This window comes from Miniopterus natalensis, chromosome 3 (genome assembly GCF_054644295.1).
Source record: "Miniopterus natalensis isolate mMinNat1 chromosome 3, mMinNat1.hap1, whole genome shotgun sequence".
NCBI classification, from domain to species: Eukaryota; Metazoa; Chordata; class Mammalia; order Chiroptera; family Miniopteridae; genus Miniopterus; species Miniopterus natalensis.
The window spans coordinates 75,774,220-75,793,133 of NC_142083.1; the positions used below are offsets into that span (position 1 = coordinate 75,774,220).

The 18,914-nt window shown below is 39.6% G+C and overlaps 1 pseudogene; it reads right to left on the reverse strand.

Annotated features, from left to right (window-relative positions):
• On the reverse strand, positions 1-1,454 carry LOC107526556 (sex comb on midleg-like protein 1; annotated as a pseudogene).
• Between the last annotated feature and the right edge of the window lie 17,460 nt (positions 1,455-18,914).

The following is an 18,914-nucleotide window of genomic DNA, read 5'->3' on the forward strand; positions in this document are numbered from 1 at the left end:
TAACAAAAAGGAAAATCATTTATATGGCTATTCCATTTCAGGAAACTGGTAGAACAAGAACAGAACATTGCAGTAACAGACATAAAGTATTGAGAAAGATGGTATCTACTACAGTTGTATCTTTAAATTCTCTTCTAAGGAAAACTTCTCATGGATTTTATTAGAGAATTTGTCAATCCCTGATACTTTCTCTTTGGATTTAGCTGTTTTGGTTCTACATATAAACATTAACAGAAATCAAAGGTGTTTCTTATATGAAATATATTTGTAAACTAGACAGTGACAACAATAAAAAACAAACTGCCAATTTGAATATACTAATGGTAACGTGTGAAATGGTTTCTAAAGAAGTAGATTGGATTGTAATGTAGTTCTACAACTCTGGATATAACATATTTTTAGAGGAACCTTCTACAACACAAGAATTTCTAAGGGCAGCAAAATGATTTTACAACAAGGTGGCATTGATCTCCCCAGAATTAAGTCCAGTCTAAGTCTACACAAACATTTTTCAAATGTCAACGTATTTTTCTCCTTTAAGCTTTTTGATGTAGTGGCACAGCTTCAGAGCTGTCCCCAGCTTAAGCCCCATATACTTCATCATCATGTCACTCTTTTCTTGAGTAGCAGCAGAGCTTTCCCATCAATGTCAAGTTGCCTGAAGGGGTCCACGAGGGGGCTGAGTGTCTGAGTATATGTTTCAGAAACAGGATCACTTCCTCTATGGACCAAGTTGAAGGGTCATCAGAGAAGTTTTGTTTTAGCAAACCCAGGTCAGTTCCAACTGATGAATTTGTAGCAAAGCCGGCAAGGATGCAGAGAGATGAGGCCATATGGCCAAGGCTCTTATTTTCCAGCATAGTTGAGTAAGCCATTATCTCAGGGTTGTGTGCTGCACTGGATCTGTCTTGGCCCAGCATGGCTGCAGGTACTGATGTGGAAGCTCAAGCAACTGAGAAGATACTACACTTGCTGTGAGCCCCTGGGCTGGCAAAGCAGGACATTGAAGAGGAGCCCTGGACTGGATCATTGGGTGTGTAATATGACTGTGAAGACGGAAGAAATCATGGGACTCTGGCTGCGGCGTGGCTCCTACTCCTGGTAGAGTGACTCCTGATTCCGTCCCGGGAATCCTCTGACTGGTAAGATGTTCCTACAGGGTTGCTCTGGGAATCATTTTCTGGCCTTTCTACTGGCATAGTTGGGTTCTCACTTTCAGGGTAAGACAATGAAGAGGGAGGATGCTCCTCCTTTACTTTCTGCAGGTAATTATTATTTTTGTATGCATATCCAAGTGGGTGATTTTGCCACATTGATTTAGCATGAAAACAGTGAATTTTTGAAACCTTTCCATTAATGCCATCAAACTTCTTATCCAGGTTTTGACTAGCATTGTGGATGATCTGGCAGTGACTCAGGATATCTGGCTGAACTGAAGACCTAGGGGAGATGGGAAGCCCCCATTTTTACCCAAAAAATGCCTTAGGCTGGGGGAGAGGGTTAGCCTCCTGGGGTGAAATAAGCAGGCCCTGTCCCATCCCACACTCCTCCATCACGGAGTTTAGGATGTGGTGGAGGCTATATGTGTGTGTTGGGGAGACACTGGGAAAAGATGAGTAAGGGAGAGTGCCCTCATTGGAATCTGTTATGAGGGCTGGGAGTGTCCCTGGTCCAGCCCCTGGACTCTTAGATGAGATGGGGCTGGAATGGGTCAGGGCAGGGGCAAGGCTGGGCACTCAGCCTAGAAAGCCATCAGGGTCATCATCCTCAAAATGGCCTTGCTGGAACACCTTGATGTGGTGCTTATAGATTTTCAGGGCTGGACCAATGCGGATGGACAGGCTAGTTAGCACGTCTGACCGCTGCATAAGCAGGAGAGACTTGCCATTGGTTTTCTGTTCTTGGAAAGCTGTTGCCTGCTCTGGGAAGCCAGCCTCTGTGAAATATTTTACCACGTCCATTACTGTCCACTCTATGAGGTCAGCTGGCTTCTCTTTGAGCCCAGAAGGACAGCCAAAGGGGGTCCTATTGGCCCCAGGCAGGGCTGGTTTTCCTGGGGCAAAGGCATGGGGGATAAGGAGTCTGGCCCAGTGCTAGCAGAGGCAGATCCCCCTTCCTTTATTCATGGCTGCCATGGAGAACACCTGGCACTGGCCCCCACCCTTCATCCTGGCCTTGGTGGGGTCCACAGTGTGTCCATTCCTTGGCACTCTGTGGGTTCCACTGGCCATTAAGCTGGTGGTGCTAGGCACCTATAGGACAGTCACCCTCGGGCACCGCGGAGCCTTCAGACACACTGTCTTCATCCTTCTCCTCTCATTATCATCTTCCTCTTCTTCATTCTCAAGCAGTTGCTCTTCTGATGAGAAATCTAGTCATTCAAATTGTTATTCCCCTGTAGGTAATGCTTTGTTCCTCTCCAGCTGCTTACAAGATTTTTTTCTTTATCTTTAATTTTTGGAAATTTGATTATGATGTGTCTGGGTGCTAACTTATTTGGGTTTATCCTTTTAGGGTTTGTTCAGATTCTTGAATTGGTAGGTTTGTCTTTTGCCAAATTTGGGAAGTTTTCAGTCATTATTTTTTCAAATATTTTTTGTGCACTGCACTTTTTACTATCCTTCTGGGACTCCAGTAACATGAGTGTTAGATCTTTTGTTATTGTTCATTAGGCACTTGTTCATTTTTTTTCTGTTTTGTTCTTTTGTCCAGATTGGATAATTTCTACTGATATATCTTCAGATTCATTGATTCTTTCCTCTGTTAAATCTCTATTCTATCAAGCTCATTCAGTGAGTTTTTACTTGTAATTTTTATATCTTCTTTATATCTTCTTTCTCTTTGATAAGACTTTCTGTTTTTCAATTTGTTTCAAGAGTGGTCATAATTAGAAAATTTTTGATAGCTTCTCTAAAGTTCTTTTTTTTAAAAAAAGTTTTTATTGATTTTAGAGAAAGGAAGGGAGAGGGATAGAGAGATAGAAACATCAAATGAGAGAGAACCATCAATCAGCTGCCTCCTGAATGCCCCTACGGGACTGAGCCCACAACCTGGGCATGCGCCTTGACTGGGAATCTAACCAGTGACTTCTTGGTTCATGGGTAGATGCTCAACTACTGAGCCACACTGGCCAGGCTAAAATTCTTGTTCAATAATTCCCACATCACCTCAGTGTTGGAATCTGTTGTCTTTTCTCATTTGAGTTGTTTTTTCATGGTTCTTGGTATGAGTGGTAATTTTTTTATCTTGGACATTTTGAGTATTATGTTATGAAGCTAGATCCTATGTAAATCTTCTATTTTAGCAGTCAGTCAGTATGTTTATATATAGAATGCACATTCTAGTCCAATTTTGTGGGCCCTGGTTTGAAGATCAGTTTAGTTTTCAAAGACTTCGCAAAGCTATTCTGACCTGCCCCACTGTGTGCTACCCAGAGGCCAATTTGAAATCTCAGAGTGTCCTACATTGTAGTTCAGTTCTCAAAGTTTTTTCTGTGTTGATACCAGTTGGTTTCATACATGGACTGCTTGGGGAGGCATAATCCCTTTTTTTAGCTTCCCTCTCTCTATTTGAGAGGGGATAGGGTGCCACCTTTTCATTATTCAATTAGTGCAAGTTGTGAATAGTCAACAGAACTCCTCCCCATGGTCTCTTGGTATAAGGTGGTGATGGTCAATACAGCTTTGTCCCACAGTCTCCACAGTACCTGGTGAGGAGAGGGAGAGATATAGGTTATTTTGTGGTGCTTGACTAGGGTAGGGTGGCTATAATCAAAAGGGTAACATCCTGCAGAACTATACTCTTTCTGGTCATTTGGCTAGAGAGAATGGGCTTTTACTGGGGCTTGTTTGGGGGGGGGGGCGCGGAAGGGGAGGAGTTATTAGCATTTTCTAGTTGCAGATTGCTCTAACACCCAAGCCAGGATATGTAGGAGGCAAAACAAATAGACCATCCAGGGAACTCACCCCTGGGTCATCCCTCAAGTCCCTAGCCAGTTTGCCTTCTTTTCTCCATCTTTCAGAATATTTTTTTTATATTTACTTCATGTATTTTGAATGGAAATTTTTATGGTAATTAGCGAGAGAAATATTATTAAATGTGCTTATTCCACCTTCTGTGGAAGAGGAAACAACATAAGGCATTTTAAATTGTTTTCTTGATAAGTTTTAGAGTATTACTCCTCATTTTAGCAACAATACATTTGCTCCTGTGTGTGATGAAAAATCCTGTCCATTTTGTGTATCGATTATGTCTCATGGTACCTTACTGCATCAGACAGTAAAAACCTAACCCCAGTACACAAACCAAACCGTCTTCCTAAAGAACTCTACTCTTCAGCTCTCTGCCGATTACTGTGGCTCATGAGACCTCTCCAGATCTTCCGCATTTCATCTACCCATTTGGGCCCTTTCTCCGGGTGACCAGCTGCAGCCTTTTCAACCCTTGCTGAACTTGCAGTAGGACTGTTGGGAGGATTAAATAGATTTATACATATCAAGCACAGCAACTGGCACAGAAAAAGCAGTCCTCACATGGTATTAGTGATGGTTATACCCTTCAATTTTGGCACAGCCTAAGCTTCAAGAAAAAGATAACCCAAACTATCTATGGTCTCCCACCAAAGAAAGGAAGTCAGATTCTTGTTAGCTTCCGTTTGAAGATGGAATTTTCACTCATGCAATAATCTGCAAACATTTACTGAGTGCTCACCATATTGTGCATCCAAAGATAAACAAATAAGACACAGTCAGTGTCTTCAAAGAGCCCAGAAACTAGAGTGGGGAATATATATCTGAAATGAGTACAGTAAAGGAAGGAAGTGCTGAGGAAGGGTTCACAGAGTTAGTGACACCTAGACTGAATCTTAGAAGATAAACAGGTTTTCCCTAGGTGAGTAAAGCTATTTCATGCAGAAGCAGGATGAACAAAAATTTCAGAAGCATAAGTCAGTATGGCAGATGGTTTAGTATACACATACTCTGTGTTATATGCCTGCAGTTAGATTAAAATTGTATGTTTAAAGAAGTACACAAGCCACACTCTAACCTAATTCACAAGATCCTTCATGATCTAGTCCCTACTTCAGTTTTATCTTATCATTTGCATAAATGTTTATAATTATCTGATATCATGTATTAATACCTGCATAGTGATACACAGTATCCATTTTAAACACAGACTTCTTTTCCATTGCTTTTTCAGAGAGAGTGGAAGGGGGAGAGAGAGAGACAGAGACAGAGACAGAAACATTGATGTGAGAGAGACACATTGATTGGTTGCCTCCCACACATGCCTGACCAGGGCAGGGGATCAAGCCTGAAACCAAGGCACATGCCCTTGGCTGGAATCAAACCCGGGACCCTTCAGTCCACAAGCTGAAGCTCTAACCACTAAGCAAAGCCGGACAGGGCTTGGATCTAACTCTTGAGACAAGACTAGCTTGAGACACATTCAATCCCAAGTATAAAATGAAAAAACAAACAAATCCCACTCAGTCACTGATCTGAATTGAGTATGAAGGGAAGGAGTACAGGGTAGCAGATGCCTAAGTGACAGCAACTTGTGTTTTTTACTATAGACTTGCTGGATCTCCCCATTTCCATTGTGTTGTTGGTATGTCTTGTGCCAACTCTTTTTTATCCACAGCTGCCTCAGGCATATTAGAGGCAGATGGCATCTTGGCATAGTTATTTTCTCAAGACTTCCATTGGATAAGACTTCGGCAGATTCAGTCTTATCTTCCATATTGGGGCCGCTGAGGTAGTTGGATGGCAACTAAACCATGCAGCGTTTCCCTCACTTTCATCATTTTGGGGGTGGTCATTGCCTGCTACTGTCCTCTACCCCCCTCTTTTCCTAAGACACAACCAACTGGAGGCTGCTCCTGTTCTCAGGGGGTCCAGCACAGAGGGTGTATGACCCAGGGCACATGGTATCTTCACTCTGTTTCCTCCTTTTGAAGCACTTTTTCCTTGCCCTTTATGCTTTTGTCAGTGAATCACATCGTTTTAACACACGAGCCTCTGTCTGGACTGCAGCCTTTACACAGTTGGTTCCTCTATCTGAAACTTTTCCCCAGGCTCCTTTTATCCCCTTACCCCTTTAGCCAAAGACAGGACTTCCTCAGAGGACTTTGCTGTTACACCTCCCTTCTGTATGCTATCATGGCAGCCAGTGGTAGATTGTGTTTTCTGAAGATGGCCACAGTAATACCTCCCATCCCATGTGCTCTTCTTACAATATAATTTTAATGCTGCTTTTATCAAGTGGTGGGGGTGGATAGTATATGTATCTTCTCCTTGAACCTATGCAGGTCTTTGTGATTGCCTGACCAAATACAGTAGGACAAAGGTGATGCTAAGGTACTTCCCAGACTAGATCATCAAAATACTATGTACTTCTACCCTTCTCTCTGGGAATGCTTGTTCTTAGAACTAAGCTGCTGTACTCTGAGGAAGCCCAAACTAAACCATATGGAAAGACAACATGGAGAAGAAATGTATGCATGTTCCATCCCACAGTTCAGCAGAGGCCCCAAGTGACAGTCAGCATTAGCCACTACTGTATGAGCAAAGATGCCACTAGATTATTCCAGCCCTGTACCATCAATCACCCCTAGCCTCTGAGTCTTCCTAGCTGAGTTCCCAGACACTGTAGAGCAGAAACAAGCCAGTACACTGAAGTCACAAAATCCCTGAGGATAATAAAATGTTTTATGCCACACTTGGTTTCATATGCTAATAGTAATTGAAACAGTCTTTACTACTACAGTATTTTCAACACATTTCTATGTGTTTAATGTCTGAGTTCCCTGATAAACTGTATGCTCCTTGAGGGCTGGTACTGTGTCTGTAGTGTTCACTGCTATATCCTGTGTGGCACAAAGTAGGTTGTGGGTGCACAATAAATAGTGAACTAATAAATAGAAGGTATATGTTTCTTTTAATGTGGTAGACACCCAACTTGGTATCTGTGTGCAAGCAGTTCACACCTGTTTCTGCTTCCAGGGTTGCTCCTGGCCTACAGGTCTGTGCTTCCCAGGTTAACCTCTCCATCCCCAGGAACCTCCTCTCCCTCCTCACCCTGACTGATCTATTGATTAGAGATTCACCTGCTTGTTTCTCCCACATTTTTTGCTTACAGGTAGTGCCTGTAATATTTCACTCCACCTCTGCAGGGAAAAGGGTGGAAATGGTGAAGAAATAGGAAGCTAGGAGTTCCAAAGACAAACTTGACCCATTTTATAATTTTGTTACCAATAATCTTGAGAGAATACAAACCTTAAGTAGTTTGGTATTTTGTCCTTCGTGACAGTTCTTTCCTGGTAGTATTACTACACCATTATGGGCAAGCTTCAGGCTGCCCTCTAGTGGGACGTAGCACAATCAAGTCCTACTATATTACACCCTGAGACAACCTGGATCCCAGGGACAGAGAAAATTGGAGCGTTGGGCCCCACTCTGTCTTCTTGACTATATATAATCAATACCCACAACACTACCTGACATTTAGTGGGAGATCAACTAATATTTATTAAACAAAATAACCAACATGCACTGTTTATGAGCACTTAGCACATTTCTTGAAAGCCTTCTATGTTTAAGACATTAAGCGAAACACTGTAGGTGATATAAATCAAGGATAGGTAGAAAGTATTTTCAGCTTAGAGACCATATGGCCTCTATCAAAACTAGTGACTCTGGCCCGGCAGGGCTGGCTCAGCGGTTGAGCATCGACCTAGGATCCAGGAGATCGAGGTTCGATTCCCAGTCAGGGCACATGCCTGGGTTGCAAGCTCGATTCCCAGTCGGGGGCGTGCAGGAGGCAGCCGATCAGTGATGACTCTCTCATCATTAATGTTTCTCTCTCTCTCTCTCTCTCTCTCTCTCTCTCTCCTTCTCCCCCTCTCCCTCTCCCTCTCCCTCTCCCTCCCTCCCTCCCTCCCTTCCTTCCTCTCTCTGAAATCAATAAAGATATTTAACAAACAAACAAAACTAGTGACTCTGCTGTTGTGGTAGGAAAGCAGCCACAGACAATGCATAATCTAATGTGTGTGTCTGTTCCAGTGAAACTATATACAGAAACAGGCAATCCGCTGTTTGGTCATAGTTTGCTGACCCTATTCCTTTAAAAATGATTTTTAGCCCAGCGTCAACCCATGAACCAGGAGGTCATGGTTCGATTCCCTGTCAGGGTACATGCCTGGGTTGCAGGCTCGATCCCCAGTAGGGGGCGTGCAGGAGGCAGCCGATCAATGACTCACTCTCATCATTGATGTTTCTATCTCTCTCTCCCTCTCCCTCTCTTTGAAATCAATAAAAACATATTTTTTAAAATATTTTTTATTATGAAATATTTCAAACCTCAGAAATGTACAGAGAATATAATGAACACTCCATATATCTATCACCCAGATTTACCAAATGTTTATATTTTGCCATGTTTCAGATCTTTAAAAATAACAATAAATTATAGATACAATTAAAATCTCTTTTTGTACCCCACCCAGATGCCATTCCCCTCTTTCTCTTCCTCTCCAGACAAAACAATGTTGAAATTGGTGTTTCCCGCTGCACACATTTATATTCTTAATGTATATGTAGGTAGCCACTTTTAGGTATATTATTGTACAGTATTCTTTAATTTTGAATATATTACTATACCACTTTCCTTTTTCCATTCAACATTGTTTTTGACATTTATACATACTGCTATGTGTATACAACATTGAATTTTTTTATTAGTGCTTTTGCATACTAAGAAATCTGCCTATCTCAAGGTTACAGAGATTATCTCCCATGTTTCCTTCTAGAAGTTTTATAGTTTTACCTTTTATTTAGTGCTCTGACCCATTTTGAAATATTTTTTTGTATGGTGTGAGGTAGTGGTCGAGATTTTGTTCCATATGAATACCTAGTGTGGGCATTTTATAATATGTCCATAAATTCTTTGACACTCCTCTCTTCAAAAGATAGAGCCTAATTCCTCTGCTCTTAGGTGTGGGCTGTACTTAATGACTTGATTTTAATGAATAGAATATGAAGAAATGATGAGGTATGATCCAAGATTAAGGCATAAAAGACACTGTGGTTCCCCTTGCTTTCTCTTCCTTGGATTACTCTGTGGGAAGCCAGCTGCCATGGGGTGAGGACATACTTAAGCAGACCTATGGAGAGATCCACATGGTGAGGAATTGAGGCCTTCTGCCAACAGCTGACAAGGGACTGAGGACTCTTCCAAATAACCATGTGAATGAACTATCTTGGAAGCAGATCCTACAGCTTTAGTTGAGCCTTCATCAGTAGCTGGAGCCCTCACTGATGTCTTGACTGCCACCTCATGAAAATCCTGAGCCAGAATCACCCATCTGAGCCACTCCTAAATTCCTGACTCACAGAAACTGTAATATAAGAAATTTGTGTTGATTTAAGACACTAAGTTGTGGGGTAATTTGTTATGCAGTAATAGGTAACTAACACATCTAGTGTTGCAGCATGTTCCCCATTGCATTATAGTGCTGACAATATAGAACATCAGTTGACCACATATATATTAGTCTTTTTCTAAACTCTATTCCATTCGATTGACCTATATGTCTGTGTTTATGTCAATAAACACACTGTCTTGATTACTTACTGATGTCTTGAAGTCTGGTAGTGTAAGTACTCTAACTTTGTTATTGTTATTCTTTTTTTTAAATCCTCACCCGAGGATATACTTTTATTAATTTTAGGGGGTGGGGGGAGAGAGGAAGAGAGACATTGATGTGAAAGAGAAACATCAATCAGTTACCCCACATATGTGCCCAGGCCAGATTTAACCCAAAACCTTTCAGTGTACAGGACAATGCTCCAACTGACTGAGTCACCCGGCCAGGGCTGTTATTACTTTTGTCAAAACTGATTTGGCTATTCTGGGTTCTCTGCATAGCCATGTAAGTTTTAAATCAGCTTGTTAATTTCTTAAAACAAAAAAAAAAAATGGGATTTTTCATTAGGATTGTACTGAATTGATAGATCAATATGAGGATAATGGCTACCTTAACAATATTAAGTGTTCCAATCTCCACTTACTTAGATCTTCTTTAATTTCTGTCAAAAATGTTTTGCAGATTTAATGTAATGTTTTACTGTAGAAGTCTTGCACATAGTTTGTTAAATTTATCTTTAAGTATTTCATGTTTTATGCTATTATAATTGGTATTGTATTTTTAGATATAAAATTTCAACTGTTGCTAGCATATAGAAATGCAATTGATTTTGTATATTGGTCCTGTTTTTCCTGTAATCTTGCTAAATTCACTCATCAGTTCTAGCAGGGTTTTTTTGTTTTTGTAGATTGCTTGGGGTTTTCTGTGAACACAGTCATCAGCAAATAAAGAACATTTTTTACTTCTTTCTTTACAATTTATATGTCAAGTCATTCTTTTTCTTGCCTTATTTATGCAGGTAATGTTGAATAGAACTAATGAGTGTGGACATCCTTACGTTGTCCCAAGCAGTCTTTCCTCATTAACTGTGATGTTAGCTGTAGGCTTTCTAACTTGTGATGTATTAGGTTAAGGAAGTTACTTTCTTGTCCTAGCTTGCTGGAAGATTTTAAATTTAGCAACAAATGGCTATTGAATTGTTAAATGTTTTTTACTTTACAAAGGCTGTATATTGGGGTGTTTAGATCATTAACTTTTAATGTTATTATTGACATTTTGGGTTTACTTTTATCATCTTGCTATTTTTTTTGTTCCTCTTTCCCTCGTTCTGCATTCTCTTGGATTAATCCTGTACTTTTTGTTATCCCATTGTCTCCTTTGTTGACTAATTAATTATGTCTTTGTTTTGTTATTTTGGTGATTACTTTAAAGTTTATAGTATACATCTTTAACTCATCAGAGTATACCTTCAAGTAATAGTAGGTACATTATGTGTAGCATATGAATTTTATAATACAGGGTGGGGCAAAAGTAGGTTTACAGTTGTGAGTACGAGAAACAGAGTTTATTCTTGTATTATTTATTTATTTATTTATTGAGATTGATTTCGAGAAAAAGAGAGGGAGAGATAGAAACATCAATGATGAATGAGTCATTGATCGGCTGCCTCCTGCACGCCCTCTACTGGGGATCGAGCCCGCAACCTGGGCATATGCCCTGACCGGGAATTGAACCGCGATCTCCTGGATCATAGGTCAGTGCTCAACTGCTGAGCCATGGTGGCCGGGGATTATTTATTAATTATTGTATTATTTTCCATACAAACAACTGTAAACCCACTTTTGCCCCACCCTGTATACTTTTCATTTCTGCCCTTCTGTTATGTATTTTACTTTTACACAAATATAAGCCCTGCAATACATTGTTATTTCCCCCTAACTTTATTGAGATATTATTGATATATAACATGTAAGTTTAAGGTTTATAACATGATTTGATACACATATATATTATGAAATTATCACCATAATAAGGTTAACACCTCCGTTTCCTCACATAATTACCATTTGTGTGTCTGTGTGTGGTAATAACATTTAAGATCGACTCTTTTAACTTTCAAGTATGTAATACAGTATTGTTAATTATAGTTACATAATAGTTCAATCCCCAGAACTCACTCATCTTAAAACTGGAAGTTTGTACCCTTTAACCAACATCCCCCCATTTCCCCCCAACCCGACAACTACCACTCTACTCTCTATTTTTATGAGTCTGGCATTTTTTAGATTCCACATATAAGTGAGTACATACAGTGTTTGTCTTTCTCTGTTTGACTTATTTCACTCTGCATAATTCCCTCAGGGTCCATCCATGTTGTCACAAAAGGCAGGATTTTCTTCTTTATGGCTGAACAGCATTTCATTGTGCATACATACATTTTCTTTATCCATTCATCTGTTGGTGGACACTAAAGTTGTTTGCATGTCTTGGTTATTGTGAATAGTGCTGCAGTGAACATGAAGATGCAGTTATCTCTTCAAGATAGTGATTTTATTTCCTTCAGACATATACCCAGAAGTGAATTGCTGGATATATGGTAGTTCTGTTTTTAATTTTTTTGAGGAAACGCTACTATTTTCTATAGCAGTTTTCAACATTTTACAATCCCACCATCAGTGCACAATTCTAATTTCTCCATATCCTCACAAACATTTGTTACTTTGTTTGGTGTTTTTAAAAAAATATTAGGCATCCTAATAAATGTGAGTGACCTCACTGTGGTTTTAATTTGCATTTCTCTAATGAGTAGTGATGTTGAGTATCTTCATGTTTGTTGGAGAAATGTCTAGTCAGGTCCTTTGTTTTTTAATTGGCATATTTTTAATTGGCAATCTTTTCAAGTTCTTGCTTTCCATTTTTTGGGAGTGAAATTCTGTGGGTCATGTGATAATTCTATGTTTAACTTTTGAGGAACTGCCAAACTGTTTTCCACAGCATTATATGAGGGTTCCAATTTCTCCACATCCTCACCAACACTTATTTCCTTTTTCTTTAATTACAGCCATCCTAGTAGGTGTGAAATACTACCTCATTGTGGTTTTGATTTGCATTTCCCTAGTGAATGATGATATTGAGCATCTTTTCATGTGCTTGTTGGCCACTTGTCTTTGGTGAAATATCTGAGTCCTTTGCCTATTTTTTAACTGGACTCTTTATCTTTTTGTTGTTGTAGAGGTTTGCTATATATTCTGGATATTAAACATCAGATAAATGATCTGCAAATATTTTCTCCTATTCTATGGGTTTGTACTTTCTTGATAATGTCCTTTGATGCACAAAAGTTTTTAATTTTGTTGAAGCCAGATTTTTCTTTTATTGTTAATGCTTTTGGTATGAAATCCAAGGTCATGAAGATTTACCTGTGTTTTCTTCTATAAGTTTTATGATCTTAGCCTTATATTTAGGTCATTGACCCACTTTGAGTCAATTTTTACATATGGTGTGAAGTAGATTTTCACTACATTGTTTTTCATATGGAAATACAGTTGTCCCAGCACCATTTGTTGAAGAGACTCTTCTTTCACTACTGAAGGGATCTGGCACCCTAGTTGAAAATCAATTGGCTATATACATATAGGCATAATATATCTGGAATCTCGTTGTTTCCACTGATCTATATATCTACCTGTATGCCAAAAACCACACTGTTTTGATTACTGTAGCGTTGTGTAACTTTTGAAATTGGGAAGTATGAGTCCTCCAACTTTGTTCTTTTTCAATATTGTTCTGGCTATTTAGGGCCTGAATTGCCTGTCACAATTCCATGTGAATTTGAGGATTGACTTTTCCATTTCTGCAGAAAAGGCTGTTGAAACTTTAATAGGCAATCCATTGAATCTGTAGATTGCTTAGGGTAGTATTGCATCTTAGCAATATTAAGCCTTCCAATAAACATGGGATGTCTTTTCATTTGTTTAGGTCTTCCATTTCTTTCAGCAATGTTTTGTAGTTTTCAGTGTACAAATCTTTCACGTCTTTGGTTAAATTTATTCCTGGATGTTTTATTCTTATTTAAATTTTATTGTAAATGGAATTGCTTTCTTAATTTCCTTTTTAGATTACTTATTGCTGGTGCATACAAACATGACTGATTTTTGTGAATTGATCTTATACCCTACAATTTTGTTGACTGTTTATTATCTCTGTTGGCTTTCTTGTGAATTCTTTGGGATTTTCTATATATAGGATCATGTCATCTACAGATAGAGATAGTATTACTTCTTTGAAATTTGGATGCCTTTCATTTCTTTTTCTTGTCTAACATCTCTGGCTAGAACTTACAGTGCAGTGTTGAACAGCAGTAGTTAAAGCATGAATCCTTGTCCTGTTCTTGATCTTACAGGTACAGCTTTCAGTCTTTTACCACTGAGTATGCTTAGCTGTGGAATTTTCACAAATATCTCTTATCATGTTGAGGAATTTTCTAGTTCAAAAATACATGTATAACTTTTTAAAAAATATGTTTTTATTGATTTTAGAGGAAGGGAGAGGGAGAGAAACATTGATGTAGAATTTACCCCCGTACACCCCCCTACTGCGGATGGAACCCAAAACCCGGGTATGTGCCCTGACCAGGAATCTCACTGGTCACCTTTTGGTGCATGGGACAATGCTTAACCAACTGAGCCACACCAGCCAGGGCAAAAATACGTGTGTAACTTTAATTGGCATGTAGAGTCCCAACTGCAGATTGAAAATACGACTGACCCTTGAACCACTCAAGTTTGAATTGTGCAGGTCCACTTATATGGAGATTTTTATTTATTTATTTATTTATTTATTTATTTTACAGTCCTCACCAGAGGATTTTTTTTCCATTGCTTTTCAGGGAGAATGGAAGGGAGAAAGAGAGAAACATCAATGTGAGGGAGACACATCGATTGGTTGACTCCTGCACGGGCACTGACCACCAGGGCCAGGAATTGAGCCTGCAACCTAGGTACATGCCCTTGGCCGGAATCAAACCCAGGACACTTCAGTCTGCAGGCCAACGCGCTAACCACTGAGCAAAACAGGCTAGGGCTATATGCAGATTTTTAAATTTAGTTTCTACTTATCTGTCTTTAAGTTCACTGACTTTATTTTTCTATCTCCAATCTGCTCTTAAGCCTATCCAGTGATTTTTCAATAATTTTATTTTTTAGTATGTTTCTAACTTATAATTTTCATTTCTCTGTAAGGATTCCTTATATATTCATTCATTAAAACCATGTTTTCCCGTAATTCTTTGGACATATCTACAATCTTGGTTGGCTACGTCTAACATTTGGATTTCTTTCTTTCTTTCTCTTTCTTTTCTTTGTCTCTTTTCTCTTTCTCTTTTTCTTTCTCTTTGTTTCTTTCTTTCTTTCTTTCTTTTTTTCTTTCTTTTCTTTCTCTCTCACTCTCTCTCTCTCTTTCAATGTTTTTATTGATTTCAGAGAGAGGAAGGGAGAGGGAGAGATAGGAACATCAATGATGAGAATGATGGGCTGCCTCCTGCACACCCCCTACTGAGGTTTGAGCCTACAACCTGGGCATGTGCCCAGACCAGGAATCGAACCATGATCTCCTGAGTCATGGTTCCATGCACAACCACTGAGCAATGCCAGCCAGGCAGATTCATTTCTATATATTGCTTTCTTCTAGACTATGGATTACATTTTCTTGTTTGTATCTTTGTACGTCTAAATGACTTTTTATTGAATATTGTGCACTGTGAACAATACCCTGGAGTCTGTTATCTCTCCATGAAGTATATGGATTCTTACTTTAGCAGGCAATATAATTACTGGCTAATGACCTTACACTTGTTTAGGCTTGGTTTTGTTTTTACAGATCAGTGGAGAGCCTAAATGGTTTCCCAAGTCCCACTAACTTGGTAAGACCCAACATCCAAATTCTTTTCCTGTGGATCATGTCATGGTTTGATTTTAGGCTTTATTAGGACAGACCTAGAGTAGGCCTTACTTTGTACTGTGGTCCTTAACCCAAGATGTAACCTTCCTGCTGTTTCAGCTGGATGCCAAGGATGTTAAAGATGCATTCACAAGATCTCTCTGCTTTGGCAGGGCCAGAACTTCTCTGGCAGTGTTCTTATCCCAGGACTGCTCTAACTCTAGGATCTCTGTTCTAATCTCAACTTCATATAGTTCTTACTTTCTGGTAAGCCTCAGGTGATCTCACTCTGTGTTTTTACAGCCTCACTGTATTCAGGATTCTCCAGAGAAACAGCCAATAGGATGGACATACACACACATATTTTTTATTATTAGGAATTGACTCATGCAACTACAGAGGCTGAGAAGTCCCAAGATCTGTAGTCGGCCAGTGGAAACCCAGGATAGCTGATAATGTAATTCCAGTCCAAGGCCAAAGACATAAAAAGCAGAAGAGCCAGTAGTGTAAGTTTCAGACCAAGTCCAAGTCTGAAAGTAGTAGACAACAGATGCCTCCAGCTCAAAGACAGTCAAGCACAAAGAATTCTGACTCAGCCTTTTCATTCTATCCAGGCTTTAACAGATTGGTTGAAGCCCACCCACTGTGGAAAGGGCCATCCTCTTTTCTGAGTCTACCAATTCCAGTGTTATTCTCATCCAGAAACTCTCTCATAGGCACACCCGCAAATAATGTTTCACTAAATATCTGGGCAACTCATGGCTCAGTCAAGTTGAGACATAAAATTAACCATCACACCAGCCTTCAGCCACAGAACTGAGAGGGACTCACACATAGACTTCTGGAACTTCCTCTCTGCATGGTGTCCTCCTTTCCCTTGTTCTGCCAATGGTTTCCAGACATTTCAGCTATCCCGAAGTCTGATCTATGCCTCCTCAGCCCAGTAGGATCACTCTGCTCAGACTCTAGCTCTCTGCACTATAGTTAGGGAACTGTCCCCAAGTAGAGGATTTAGGTGATACTGGGGCTCACCTTATGAGTTTCCTCTCAGGAATCAGTCTTGTGCTTCATGTTGTCCTCTGCCTGAAAGTAGTTGCCTTAAAAATGTTGGTCAGTTTTTATAGTTGTTTATGGTAGGAGGACTAGTCTGGTATTTCTTAATCATGGCTGGAAAGGTTGTTAGTTTTAATCTGCTTTAATAGTATTTTATTATATGAATTATAACACTATTCATCCTTATATTGGTAGACATTAGATATTGGTGTATTCAAACTCTCACTCATACAAAGGATGCTTTAATGAGTATCTTTGTACCCAGAAATGGAATTGCAGGACTATAAGATATTTCTTCAACCTTATTAGATATTGCCAAATTGCTCTCCAAATTATACTGTTGTAAAAACCCACAAACAGCATGAGTTCCATTTGTTCCACATCCTTGCCAAAATTTGATCTGTTGAACTAATTTTCCTACTTGTGCAAGTGAATGCAAAATGGTATCTTGTTACATCAATAAACATTTCCTAGATTACTAATGAGGTTAAATGTATATGTACATATACATGTACACATACACATATACATGTATTTATTATTGGCTATTTGGACTTCCTAGTCAATAAACTGCATTTTTTTTTTCACAGCTGGGTCATCTTTTTGTGATTCTTAGAAATTCCTTATAAATTCTGGTTACTAATCCTTTTTGGTTATGTGAATTAGATACTCCCTACCTCCTATCTTTTAGCTGCCTATTTTGTCTTCCCATACAGAAGTGTTAAATTTAATGTAGCCATATTTATCTATGTTTTCCTAAATGACTTATGCTTTTTTGGTGTCCATTTCTTTGACCTTTTCTAAACACAGGTGCCCCCAGAGTTCAGGCCTTGGAATTCTCTACATTAATTCCCAAGTAATCTTACTTCGTCTGTGACATCTGTATACTGATGGCTTTTACATCTAGTTCCTCTCAACTCCAGTAATATACAATAATTTAAAGGACCCTAGATGAGCTAGATATTATCTTTCTTCTTCCCTTATTATCCAAGTATCTTGAATGGGAGGTCTGCAGTCACTGCCTCTATTTCCTCATCTTCCATTCACTGTTTAATCTGCTGCAGCTTGGCTTTTGTCCCACTATTCCACTGACACTGATGTTTTTTTCTTAAGCAACACAGCCCATCCCCTTTTCTTTTCAAAGTAGGAGCAGAATTGCCCTGGCAGTGGATTGGGGAGAATTGCTTGTTTTTCTCATTTCTCCAAGTTGCTCCAGATGCATCGTTACTGAGCCCTGTCTATCTTTCCAACCTCCCTATTCCCCCAAACATCCTCATCTCCAGCCATACTGATCTGTTTGGGGACTCTTGTATCATAGTCCTTTCCATTTCTGTGCTTCTGTGCAATGCTCCTTCATGTCTCTTGAACTTACTTTAACCAGTTTTCTCAGCTGGAGTAGCACCTCCCAGTCAGTCTTACCCTTTATCATTCCTTCTTTTTGTGCCTCTATTATCACACCACACTGAATCTTAACTTTTTATTTACACATTTTCTTCCTTACTCAACTGAGGGCTTCTAGAGATCAGAGAACCTCTGTTTTCTCCATTAATGTCTTTAATGTATACCAATGAATAAGTCAATGAATTAATGGCTAAGGAAGCTGAGCTAGACCAGTCTGAATTGGCAGACCACCAAGTTTGTTTGTTTAACAGTTTTATTAAGAAACAATTCAGAGTTGTGAAGCAATCAGTATAATCTAATTCTAAAACACTTTGTTCCCCCCAAAAGAAAACTGTACCCTTTAGCAGTCACTCTCCATTCCCTCACCATAACACACTCCCCAGCCCTAGACAACCACTAATCTATTTTCTCAGACCACCAAATTTAGCATAGGTAAATTGATCACAGATCTTCAAAATCGATTTAGGACCATGACGTGAAATTTGGTAGATAATTGTCTTGCATTACCAATTTGTACTGCAGTAACTCATACTTATCTCACAACCCCAGGTTTGATCTGCAGTTTATTAGACTGTTTGAGAGGGACTTTATTAAAACTAGATCCACATTAACAATAGTGGTTGGTTTGGGTTGGTCTTGCTTTTCACTGTTTCTGTTGATGTAAACTCTCTTAAGCTGTTTATACTTCCGTAGAAAATAGGGTAACTGGAAAAACCTCACACTCTCTGGTAGTAATTGTGAAAAGTGCTTTATAATCTCTTCTGGAGAGTTCAGCCCCCAGGAAGATACCATGGATTAAGCATTACGGGAATAGTAGCTTTCTGGAGTTTTGTTTTTAACCCGATTCTTCACAGGCTCACCTGGATGAGTGCTGTGCGGGTGAACTTGCAGAAGGCCTGGAGAATCCGAACTCAGTTTCCAGGAAAGCCGCATTTTTCGAATTGTGTCAGGTCTACCGCGTTGCCAAGCAGTACCGTTTCACCTCGGGGTCGCGCGTCGGAGTCGCGTACGCAGTGACGTAGCCGGCGCACAGTGACGCGGCGCCCGGCGCGGTGCACGCTGGGATATTTAAGTCTTCTCCGCGGCGCGGAGC